We start from the raw sequence: 13,021 nt of genomic DNA on the forward strand, positions 1-13,021 counted from the left end.
TCACTTCCTTGGTTAAATTGATTTTTAGATATTTTATATTCATCATGGCTATTGTTAATGAGATTGCTTTCTTGATTTGTTTTTTAGATTATTCACTGTTGGCTTATAGAAAAGCTACTGATTTTTGTATGTTAATTTTGTATTCTGCAACCTTACTAAGTTCTTTTATCAGTCCTAACAGTTTTTGGGTGACATCATTAGTTTTTTTTTAATGTAAGATCACATTGTCTGCAAAAAAGTCTAATTTGACTTCTTCCTTTCCAATTTGAATGTCCTTTGTTTCCTTTTCTTGCCTAATTGCTCTGGCCAGGAACTGCAGTACTAATTGAATAAAAGTGGTGAAAACAGGCATTCTTTTCTTATTCCAGATCTTAGAGGAAAGACCTTACATTTGTTCCCATTTAGTATGATGTTTTAGCTATTGGTTTGTTATATATGGCCTTCATTATGTTGAAGTAGATTCTTTCTATGTCCAGTTTGTTGGGATTTTAATCATAGAGGGATGTAAAATTTTATTGAATTTTTGCCACCTATTGATATAGTCAGATGATTTTTGTTCTTGGTTCTGTTAATGTGATATATCACATGTATTTATTAGCATATGTTGAACCATCCTGGCATCCCTGGGATTAGTCCTACTTAATTATGATGAATGATCTTTTTAATGTGTTGTCGAATTTAGTTTTCAAGTGTTTTGTTAAAAAATGTTGCATCTATATTCATCAGTGATATTAGCCTGTATTTTTGTCATTGTTGTATTCTTGTCTGCTTTTGCTATTAGAATAATGCTGGCCTTGTGAAATAGGTCTGGAAATATTTCCTCCTCCTCAATTTTTTGAAGAGTTCGAGTAGAATTGATATTAGCTCTTCTTTAATTGTTTGATAAAATTCAGTAATGAAGCCATAAATTCCTGGGCTTTTTTTATTGGGAAGCTTTTATTATACCTGTGACCTTGTTACTAGTTATTTGTTTATTGAGGTTTTCTATTTCTTAATGGTTCACTCTTGATAGGCTGTATGCTTCCAGGAGTTTATGCATTTCTTTTTGGTTTTCCGACTTGGAGTATAGTTATTCATAATAGTCTGTAATGATTCTTCATATTTCTGTGGTCTCAGTTGTTATGTCTCCCTTTTTTTTCTGATTTTATTTCTTTGGATATTCTGTTTCTTATTCTAGCTAAAGATTCGTTGATTTTATTTATCTTTTCAAAAAACCAACTTTTCATTTTATTGATTTTCTGTCTTGCTTTTTTAGTATCAATTTCATTTATTTCTGCTACTATTTTTATTTTATGTTTTCTTTCTACCAATTTTGGATTTGGTTTGCTTTTGCTTTTATAATTCCTTGAGGTGCATCATCAGGTTATTTATTTGAAGTTTACCTACTTTTTAAATATAAGCATTTATTTCTATAAACTTCCCTCTTAGTACTGCTTTTGCTGTATCTCATAGATTTTGGTTTATTGCATTTCAATCTTATTTTGTTTCAATAAATGTTTAGATTTCCTTATTAATATCTTCAATGACCCATCGGTCATTTAGGGTCTTTTTTTTTTTTTAAATTTCCATGTGTTTGTAAAGGTCTGAGGTTTCTCTTGTTACTGATTTCTAGTGTTATTTCATTGTGGTCAAAAAAGATACTTGACATTATTTCTATTGTTTTGAATTTGCTCGTACTGTTTTTGGCCTAAGATTTGGTCTATTCCTGAGAATGTTCCATGTGCTGATGAAGATTGTGGGCTGTGTGCAGCAGCTCATGCCTATAATTTTGGCACTTTGGGAGGCCTAGGCGGGCAGATCGCTTGAGCTCAGGAGTTGGAAACCAGCCTGGGCAACATGGTAAAACCTCATCTCTACAAAATATACAAAAATTAGCGTGGCATGGTGTTGAGCACCTGTAGCCCCAGCTACTCAGGAGGCTGAGGTGGGAGAATTGCTTGAGCCTGGGAGGTGGAGGTTATGGTGAGCTGAAATGATACCATTACACTCCAGCCTGGGTGACAGAGTGAGAGCCTGTCTCAAAAAAAAGAGAAGAAAAGATTGTATATTCTGCAGCAGTTGGATAAAATGTTCTGTAAATGTCAGTTATGCCTAGTAGGTCTAGTGTATAGCTTAACTCTGCTGTTTCTTTCTTGATTGTATTTTTTGTCTAACTGATCTGTTCATTACTGAGAATGGGGTGTTAAAATCGCCTGAATTGCAGTCCATCTCTCTCTTTAGGTCTATAAATTTTTGTTTTATATACTTGGGACCTCCAGTGTTGGGTGCATAGGTATAATTATTATATCCTCTTCCTGAATTGACCCATTTATCATTATACAGTGACCTTCTTTGTCTTTTTACAGTCTTTGATTTGTTCACTATTTTATATGATGTAGCGACTTCTGCTCTTTTTTGATTTCCAGTTACATGGAATATCATTTTCTTTTCTTTTTTTTTTGAATTCAGTTCTTTATATAACGTCCCTTGTAAAAATGAAAGAATAAAAACAAACCGAAAAAGAGGGGCAGGGTAAAATTTTTTTAAAAAAAGGAAAGGAAAGAGAGGAAAAGAAAATAAAAGAAGACGATTTATTGCTTCTCCTCAGCATCCTCCTTGTTCTCTTCCTTCACCAAGAGAGCTTCTAGCTTTTCCGCCACTTTTTCGGCATGACCGTTTTTGCCTGATCCTGCTTTCTTTTCTCTCTCTTCTATTTCTTTCCTGCATTCTTCAAACTTTGTTTTGAATTTCTGTGCATTCTCAGCATTCAGGAAGCGGATGGCCAGCAGCTCTGGCTTGGGGCACTCGTCGGCGAAGTCAGCGTGGGTGTTCCAGACCCAGGCACAGTCGCTACCTGCGTTGGGCTTCAGCTCCATCATCGGCGTGATGTAGTGGTTGGCACAGATCTTCAGGGTCTTGTCCCTCTACATGAGGAGGCGGATGGCCCCTTTCTCCTTGTGCTTCAGGAGCTTGACGTCACCAGTGCCTCGCTCCTTCCATTCTGGGAGATCGTTCGCGGAGGCAAATCGGAACAGTTTTGCCCACATTTTAAAAAGTTCCTCTTCATCTTCTTCCAGTGTTTTAATTTCTTGCTCAGGAGGAGAAACTATTGGCTCAAATTGAGGGTCATGGTTTGACTCGTCTGTATTCTCAGTGGAAGTATCATGGTCCTCATGAGTGTCCCTGGCGGCCGCCATGGGGGCGCGGCGGGGGCGGTGGCTTGGCTAGGCTGGTTGTCGCTGGCTCCGCGGCCTCTCGGCGTCTACTCGTAGCTCCTTCCCTTCGTGTCTGGCGGAATATCATTTTCTACCCCTTCACTTTCAGCCTAGTGTATCTTCATAGGTGAAGAGGGTTTCTTCTAGGAAGCATGTAGTTGGATATAGTTAGGTATTGCTTCTCTATCCATTCAACCACTCTATGCCTTTTAATTGGAGACTCAACTCAATTTATATGCAGTGTTATTACTAATAAGGAATGTCTTATTACTGTCATTTTTTTTATCTTGTTTTCTAACCTCCCTCCCTCCCTCTCTCCCTTCCTTCCTTCTCTCTCTCCCTCCCTCTCTCTCTCTCTTTCTTTCTCTTGTCTTCTTTCTTCCTTGGTGGGTTAAGGATTTTCTCTGGTAGTATATTTTAATTTGTTGCTTTTTATTTTTATTGAATCTATTTTAGATTTTTTCATTGTGGTTACCATGAGGCTTATAAAAAACATAGATGTAACAAGTCATTTTAATGAGATAAGAATTTATCTTAGATCACAAAGGAAATAATAGAAACAAAGAAAAAAAGAAAAAGACTTCTACACATTAACTCCATCCACACCACATTTTAACTTTTAGTTGTCTCTATTTACATGTTTTTATATTACCTGTCTTTTAACAGGTTGATGTTGCTTTTTTTTTATTTTTGACAGACTTATCTTTTGGCCTTCATAGTAGAGTTATGAGTGGATTGCACACCATAATTATAGTATTAGAGTATTCTCAGTTTGTCGATGTACTTAATTTTACCAGTGGGTTTTATACCTTCAAAGGATATTTTTCCAAATTTGCGTGCGTGCGTGTGTGCGTGTGTGTGTGTGTTTCAGATCAAAGAACTTCCTTTAGCATTTCTAGTAAGATAGATCTTGTCATGAATTTTCTCAGCTTTTGTTTATCTGAGAAAGACTTTATTTCTCCTTCATATTTGAAAGATAACTTTACTTGATAAAGAATTCTTATATGACAGTGTTTTCTTTTCTTTCGGCCCTCTGAGAATGCTGTTCCATTCCCTCCTGGCCTGTACGGTTTCTGTTGAGATGTCTATTGCCAGATGAATTGGAGATCCTTCATATTTTATTTGCTTCTTTTCTCTTGCTGATTTTAGAATTCTTTTTCCTTGACCTTAAAGTTTGAATATTGTATGCCTTGGGTTAGTCTTACTTGGGCCTAATATCTTTGGTATTGTCTGACCTTCCTGTACCTGGATACTTATATCTTTCTCAAGCTTTGGAAAGTTTTCTTTTATTATTTATTTGAATAAGCTTTCTACCCCCTCGTTCTTGCTCAACTCCCTCTTAAACATCAATAATTCTTAGATTTGTTTTTTTGAGGTAATTTTCTGTGTATTGTAGGTGATTTTCATTCATTTTTATTTTTTCTCCTCTATGTATTTTCAAGTAGTCTGTCTTCATGCTCACTGATTGTTTCCTATGCTTGATCCACTTTGCTGTTGAGAGCCTCTAATAAATTTTTCAATTCAACAAATATATTTCTCAGTTCCAAGATTTCTGTTTGGTTTTTAAAAAATCATTTCGATCTCTTTGTTAAATTTCTCTGAGTTGAGTTTTTAAAGAACTACTATTTTGAATTCTTGGTCAGAGAGTTCCCATATCACCATCTTGTTAGGGTCTGTTACTTGTTCCTTGCTTTATCTGTTTCGGAAGATCATGGTTCCTTGTTTACTCTTGTTTCTTGTGGATGTACATCTATGTATTTGCCTTAGAGTATTAGTTATTCCAGTCTTCTGTTTCTGGCTTGTTTTTGTTTTTTTATTGGATATATTTGTTTAGAGGTTCTTTACTGCTAGGTTACTGACTCCTTTTCAGCTCTAGCTGGCACCTTAAGTCCAGGTTTGCCTCAACTCTAGTAAACAATTGGAGTATTTCCCTTCCCAAATGGCGGGGAGGTCCAAATGGGAATATCCGGTCAGTGTGGGAAGGCTGGCTATGGGTTCATGCCCAGGGGTCCTGTGGGACAAACCTTATACAGCGTGGTGCTGCTGAAGAGCCACTCTGATTTAACATCTTTTTTGACAGAGTTATAGAAAGGAGTTTCCAGGGGTGGGGATAGTATTCCCACCCTTCCCTTGGTCTTTGCCAATCCTAAGGGGTATTTCTCCCTTCAAGCATTCATGATGCTTCCTGTGGGTTAAGACAGGGCCAGATCTACTGTCAGGGAACCCAAGACGCTGAGGAAGCTGTTTGCCTACCTTGATTTCACTTTTCCCAGTATATAAACATTGAGTTAAGGGAAAATTTTCTGAATGCTTGGTGCTAGGTAGAATAGGGGAAGGGGCATCACAGATGTGGAAGTCTTGAGTATCTTATTGTCTGCTTGGAGCTTTTTTTTAACTTCTTTGTGGCCCCTGGAACTGTCTCATCTTCACATTTGAGTTCTGGGATATTTCTGGTAATAACCTCAGCACTGTATATTTGTTTATGGGTATATTTTGTTGAAAGGGAGGAAGTCAGCTTGCTTCTATATTGCCATTTTGGAACTGGAAGTTCCCACAATTTTATAACTTAGAGAATGAAAAACATTCTAAGACATGTTAATGACATGGCTTCAGAATGCTACATCAGCATATTCCTGGTTGTACCTGAACATGCGTTCAACTGTTTTATTTGGGGTTGGATGTCAACATTAATATGCTGTTACCTTAAGCTTGGTTTTCATTCATAGTGGCAATGTTCCTTAACAAGAGACATATTGTATAGATTATTATAAGCTTCATTACACTCAACCCTGGCTGCTATTTATAATTTGGATCAACATTTATTGACTGATGTGGTCCAGTGGACTCATTTGAATTCAGTCAGTATGATGAACCTGCTGTTAATCTCAATGGAAGTCAATAAATTTATATACAGACATTGAAGACTTATTAGATTGAAAGCTTTATGAAGCAATGCAAGGTAATATCTTCTTAGCTACATTAGTTCTGTCATTCACTTAACTTGGAGGTTCTGGCCTTGGGTAAGTAGAAGGTTGAAGCAGACTTAAGTAAAGTTTTAGAAATCAAGTCAAATTCAAAGATATTCTGGCAGGACTTTTGATATCAAGCATTGCAAGCCACAGAATGGATAAGTATCCACAGACCAGCATTTTAAAATAGTGGGGAGTTATACATACATTTTGGGAAAACTGACATAGTAAAGACATTTGCATTCAATTATATTTTTGTGCCTTTTTGTTTGCTTCTGATACTTGTTAATCACAATTTTTATTTTTGTTTCTCCTGAATCCACCTCCTTTATGCATTGTTTATGATTATGAATATACATTCTTACAAGCAGGGCTTTGTTATTTGAATAGTTTCATGCATTCAATATTAATAAAGAGTTGGTCTTTATTAGGTTTCTTTCCCTTTGCATCCCAGAAAATACTACTTTTTGTATTGTATTTGTTAAGAAACTAAAGGAAAAAAAATGACCAGCAGTTAGACACTTCTCTGTAATTCTTTTTGATCATTTTACATTTATGCCTTATTTTTCAATTCTTTATATGATCTGAAATAGGATATAGACTTATTTCACTAACTTTGATTGTTGATAGTTTTGGGGGAAGGGTGTCACAGTTAACAAATGGCGTTTCTTTCAGTGCATTTTTTGATTTAGGAAAGGAAGTAAATCTTACCAGAATCAATTTAGAAATTTAAGTAAAGGCATCATGTAAAATTGCAATGTTTCCGTAAAGTTCTGCCTTCCATTTGACCAGTAATTCTTAACAAGGGGCAATTTTACTTCCCTAAGGGACATTTGACAGTATCTGGAGACATTTTTGGTTGACAAAACTGATGTGTAGGGGTGAGGGCATTACTGGCATCTGGTGGGTAGAGGTCACTAAACATCTTACAATACACAGGACAGCTCCCTACCACAGAGAGTTCTTGGGGCTCAAAATAGCAATAGTGCCGAATTAAGAAACCTTGCTGTAGAGGAGGTGCCACACCTTTGGCTTTAGTTCTAGTCATTCAGAAAGAGAACCCATGATTCATTTTCCCAGCTAACTCACATTATGCAACCCTGTTTTAAAATTCCAGTCTCTCTGTGTCAGATGCACAGCAGTAAGTCTGCTTCTCTGTACGAGGGAAATTGTTTTCTACTAACTGATGACCTCAGCTTAGCAGTTTCTTTTCCAGCACATCAAAGCTCACAGTCAGACTTGCTGCAGCAAGTGCACTTTTGAGTAGCTTGATGACATATAAAGACCCTCTTTGGCATTCATACTGTGCTGCTCTATTGTTTACAGGCTAGCAGTAAATTATTTATAGATATTGCTAGAGATAGGAGTCACTTGCTCTCTCCTTTTTAGCCCAAAAGCTATATTTTATCTGGTGGCAAGATTTTATGTGAAAATTATGTGGTGATGGGGGAGGGGGGCGGCGGTTTATGTACTCTTTGCATTTGTGTGACAAGTTTTATGGTACCAGTCCCATCCACTTTTTATTACTTTAAACCTGCTTTGGAAATTATTATTAATTACATCATGAACTCAACAAATAGTATTTTTTTTAGAATTCCCATTATAAATAATTTCAGAAAGGCTCTTCCTGAGTCAATTTAGAGAAATACTATCAGAAAAAACTCATTTTGGTCCTAAAGCAAAGCAAAAAATCTTTAGGTCGCTTTGGAGCATTGATCTATAAATGGATGTGTGTGTGTGTGTGTGTGTGTGTGTGAGAGAGAGAGAGAGAGAGAGAGAGAGAGAGACAGACAGAGAGAGAAAGAATCAGTTGAATGCCAAAGTAATCATTATAGGGTGTGCATTTATTTTTGCCAGCATCAATGTACTTCAGTTTTTTTTTTTTTAGTATGCAAAACATTATTTCTGGTTGAGTTTACACTGACATGTTTCCAACCACTGACTCTGATTTAGACTTTTTTTCTTGTTCTCCGTCTCTCCTCACACCCCCAAGTGGTAACATTTTGTTCTTAAATTTATCAGGCATTTATGAAATTGACTATTTTCTAAAAAACAGTAATACCAAAAGTATGTGTAGAAGGCAGTACTAGTCAGAATGCATAGCTCAACCCAGAACTCTACAGCTCTAATAGATTTTTGCCTTTATTAAGACTGATAAATTGTCAATTGTAAAATTTTTAAAAAAAATGAATTGTTAATGAATTAACAAGGGACAAACCATGGTATGTCAACAAAAATATTTTTTTTCAGTGGATTTTGTTAGTAGACAGACACTTCATGCCAGTAGTTTAGGCTGTAAGGAAACTCTAAGAACTCATTAGAAGTAAAAGACAACAGATAGAGTCTACTTGGAATCAAGTCATTAGTCCCTGGTTATGATAAAACTATTGGTACCACGGACAAAAAGAACTAAAGAAAAGTTAAACATAATAATATGATTTTTAATTGATTGTTTTATGGAGGCATCATATTAGGGACTTGAGATTTTCTAGTTTAGAGGTGGGATTAGTTAAAAACACAGCATGATTTTCTTTGGGTTTCTGCTATAGAAGGGTTTGTGAGGTTTATGAGAAAAGTTAGCTCATCTGGTATATTGCATCCTGTAAGAATCTTGGTTCTTGCATGCAATTATATTTTATAGACTGAATTCTGTTCTTTTGTTTTTCTTCAACTTTTATTATAGATTCAGGGGGTACATGTGCAGGTTTATTTTCTGGGTATATTGTATGGTGCTGAGGTTTGGGGGACAAATGATCCTATCACCCAGGTATTAAGCATAGTACCCAATAGCTAGTTTTTCATCCCCTGCCCCCTCACTCCCTCCCCTGTCTAGTAGTCCCCAGTTTCTATTGTTGACCTCTTTATTGTCCGTGAATACCCAATGTTTAGCTCCCACTTATGAGTAAAGATATGCAATGTTTGGTTTTCTGTCACTGCATTAATTTACTTGGGGTAATGGCCTCCAGCTCCATCCATGTTGCCACAAAGAACATGATTTCATTTTTTATGGCTGCATAGTAGTCCATGGTGTATATGTACAACATTCTCTTTATCCAGTCCACTGTTGTTGGGCATCTAGATTGATTCCATGTCTTTGCTATTGTGAGTAGTGCTGTGATGAATATGCAAGTGCATGTGTCTTTTTGGTACAATGATTTGTGTTGTTTTGGATGTATATCCAGTAATGGGATTGCTGGTTCAAATGATGGCTCTGTTTTAAAGAACTCTGTTATTGATGAGAAAATTAAATTTGCAGGTAAGGACTTTAGGAAAAAAAATCACAGTCTCATGAAAATTGCATTTACAAATTTGCATAAATTTGTCCATACATAAAGTTGGTTGATATATGATAATAGGGCTCTAGGCCTGGGATCTTCAATCAAAAAGAAAAAACAAAACAAAGCAAATGAAATGAAAAAAACATACAACAACAATAAAAAACTCAAGTTCAATATTTTGATATATTCAGTAACGTTGGTTTGACCATATACCCTGGTTTATGACTGTTGATTATTTTTTGTTTTCCTTTTTAATATCAAAAATATTCTTGTTTGCTTAATGTTTTCCGAGTTCATCTATGTTGTGGCAAATGGCAGAATCTCCATTTTTAAGGCTGAATAATATTCTATTCAATATATGCATATGCCACCGTTTCTTTATTCATTTATCTGTTAATGGACACATAGGTCATTTCCAGATCTTCGCTATTGTGAATAATGCTGCAGTGAACATAGAAGTGCAGATATCTTTTTGAAATGGGGATTTAATTTCCTTTGGGTATATACCCAGAAGAGGAATTGCTGGGTCATATGGTAGTTCTTTTTTTTTTGAAAAGCAGTAGTCAGGTTTAATAGCAGATTAACACAAATGTATCAGTTTCCTATAGTTACCATAGCACATTACCACCAGTTTTCTGGCTTAAAATAGTTTTGTTTTTAATTTCATTAGGAATCTCCATACTGTTTTCCATAATGGCTGCACCAGTCTACATTTCCACCAACAATGTACAAGGGTTTCCTTTTTGCCACACCCTTGCCAACATTTGTTGTCAATCTTTTTTTTTCTTTTTTTAAAAAAAGGCAAATATACAGAGAAAGAGAATAAAACAGTGGGTACCAAAGGTAGAGGCAGTGGGGGATGTAGGTCAGAGGATGCAAATTGAGGATCACATATGTAGGATGAACAAATCTAGAGATCTAATGTACAACAACATGAAGGACTATAGTTAATACAAATGTACTGCATTGAGGATTTCTGCTAAGTGATTAGATTTTAGCTGCTTTTGCCACGTAGAAAAATTGGTAACTATGTGAAATGTTGGATATGTTAACTTGCTTCACCACAGTAACCATTTTACTATCTGTATCTATCCCATAACATCATGTTATATACCTTAATTATGCACAATAATATTAATTTTTAAAAATGTTCTTGTTTGGATGAAAAAGTATATAGTTACACAGTGGAATATAAGTGTACCCCATGTTTGAAGATTGATTTCCCACTCATTTCTTAAGGTAATTCAGTTCACCGTAACAATTTTTTTATCTTTGTCTCAGAAAGATAAATCATCTTTCCCAGCTACTTGAGAGGCTAACGTGGGAGGATCACTTGAGCCTAGGAGTTCAAGACCAGACTAGGCAACATAATGGACCTCAACTCAAAACAAAAACAAAAAGATAAGCCATCTTTAATTTTTTTAATGATATTTGAGATCATTTTATACAATCTTGTCATTTGAATGACTTCAATTACTTAAATTGGCTCTATTAAATACAAGAGTATAATTTGCTTTTTGATATATCATTTTTTCTTCTGTCTTTGCGAGGATTTATACAGTTTTCTTATGCTTTAAAAATAGTAACCAACAAATGGTTCTGCAATTGATTTTGAAAAATTGATCTTTTAAAAATTTATGTAGGAGAATTATATGTAAGATTCCTGACACTACCTGCTACTGAGTTGTTTTCAAATCAATGGTTCTTAATTTATTGTGAATCTCATATCATTGTATTCCTTGAAAATATAATGAAAACTAAGATTCTCTTCTGAGAAAAAAAATGCCCTCATAAAAGTTTCCAAAAATTTTAGTGGGTTCAAGGATTTCCTGATGTCCATCAAAGCATTTTAGTTTAAGAAGTCCAGCCCTAGACTATGAGATCTTAGGGGGCACGAATTGTGGTTTTTTTCTTCCTCCCCACCCTTCTCTGAACCTTTATTATGTAGCAAATATTGTACTCTTTAAAGTATTTGTTGAATGACAGAATAAAAGGATGCTTTATTTATCAGTATGGCTGAGATCTGAGTTGGATACTTTATATCTTTTCACTGTTCTTCTGGCTTTTTTTCTGTGTTTTTTGCTCTTTTTCAGCATTGGCATATTATTTGTTAGAAAATGTTTTCCATTCTATAAACTTTGTAGCAGATCACATACCAGAAGTGTTAGATCCAGCATTTACAATCTGTGTGTCCTGGGGCTACTCACTTAGTGTCTTTGAGCCTCAGTTTCTGCATTTTCATGGGGTGTTGGGAGTCCCTTTAGCTCTATAGTGATCACCTATAAACCTCCTCAACTACCTGCCCACAGAAAATAAATTTTCCCATCAAACCATGTTTTGTGCCAATGAAATTGAGTTATTCTCTTATTTGTTATTTGGTTTAATATGAAGATACATAAAATAACAAAGAGCTACTCATTTATCTCAGATCTTCTCATGTTTCCTGATAGGCAGGGTTGGTGTGCTTTAAGAAAAGCTGTACTCTTATCCCATTTGAAACCAATACACTTTTCCCACTGACCAAATTTGTCTAAAATTTGATAGTTCCAAATAATAATAAGTTATTTTAATCATTTCAAAAGTATGATATTTTAAAAACTTTTTTATTGTGGAATTTTTAAAACGTACACAAAAATAGATAAAATAATGTGATAAAATTCAATCTAACTGCCTTACCAATTTCCACTGTCTTGCCTTTTTTTTTTCACTCATTGTCTCCTTTTCTAGAGTATTTTAAATTTTAGATATTGTGTCATTTCACCCTTTGAATACCTCAGCATATTTCTGTTACACGTATTGATCGCTAAATAAACCACCCCAATACTGAGTACATGATTCAGCGATACAGTCTGGACTCAGCTGTGTGGCTTATCTCTGATTCACATGATGTTATTTGGGCTTACTCATGCCTTTTCAGTTGACTGTCAACTAGATTGGAAGATCCAAAATGTCTCCACTCAAATGTCTGACATTTGTTGCTGGCTGTAGGATGGAGCATCTTGATTTTTTTCCATATGGCCTCTAACCCTCTGATATGCTAGACCTGGCTTTTTTTCACAGCAAGGTCTCAGGGTTCCAAGAGAGAGAAAAAAGTTTCATAAGCACTAGCCTTGGAAGTCACATACCACCACTTCCTGCTGCATTCTATTGGTCTCAGCAAGTCACATGGCCAGCCCAGATTCTGAGGGGAGGAAATAGACTCTACCTCTGTATGGAAGAAGGGGCAAAGTCACATTGCACAGAGGCACGTGGGGAATGGGAGGAATTGTTGTTGCCATTTTTTCAAGCACATCTAACTGATCTTCTGGCTTTTAATATCATCATGCCACTAACAGAGTTGACAAATTTAACAATATTTCCTTTTTAAGATTAATTTGTAAATTTTCTCATTTTTAAATTTACATACAGAAATTTTGTGTGGGTATACTTTATATGTCTCATTTTTTATGGTTTTCATTTGCATTTATCTGATGAATAATGATGGTGAGCACCTTTTAGTATACCTGTTGGTAATTTGTATGTCTTTTATGTGGGCTCAGGCCTGGAGCCTTGGTCCATGGAGGTTAACTTGGCATTGGGG

General features: G+C 35.6%; 1 pseudogene; it reads right to left on the minus strand.

Moving 5' to 3' along the window:
• Positions 1 to 2,420: 2,420 nt before the first annotated feature.
• Positions 2,421 to 3,189, minus strand: LOC112130808 (ran-specific GTPase-activating protein-like; annotated as a pseudogene).
• Between the last annotated feature and the right edge of the window lie 9,832 nt (positions 3,190 to 13,021).

Source organism: Pongo abelii, chromosome X, assembly GCF_028885655.2.
Source record: "Pongo abelii isolate AG06213 chromosome X, NHGRI_mPonAbe1-v2.0_pri, whole genome shotgun sequence".
Classification (NCBI taxonomy): Eukaryota; Metazoa; Chordata; class Mammalia; order Primates; family Hominidae; genus Pongo; species Pongo abelii.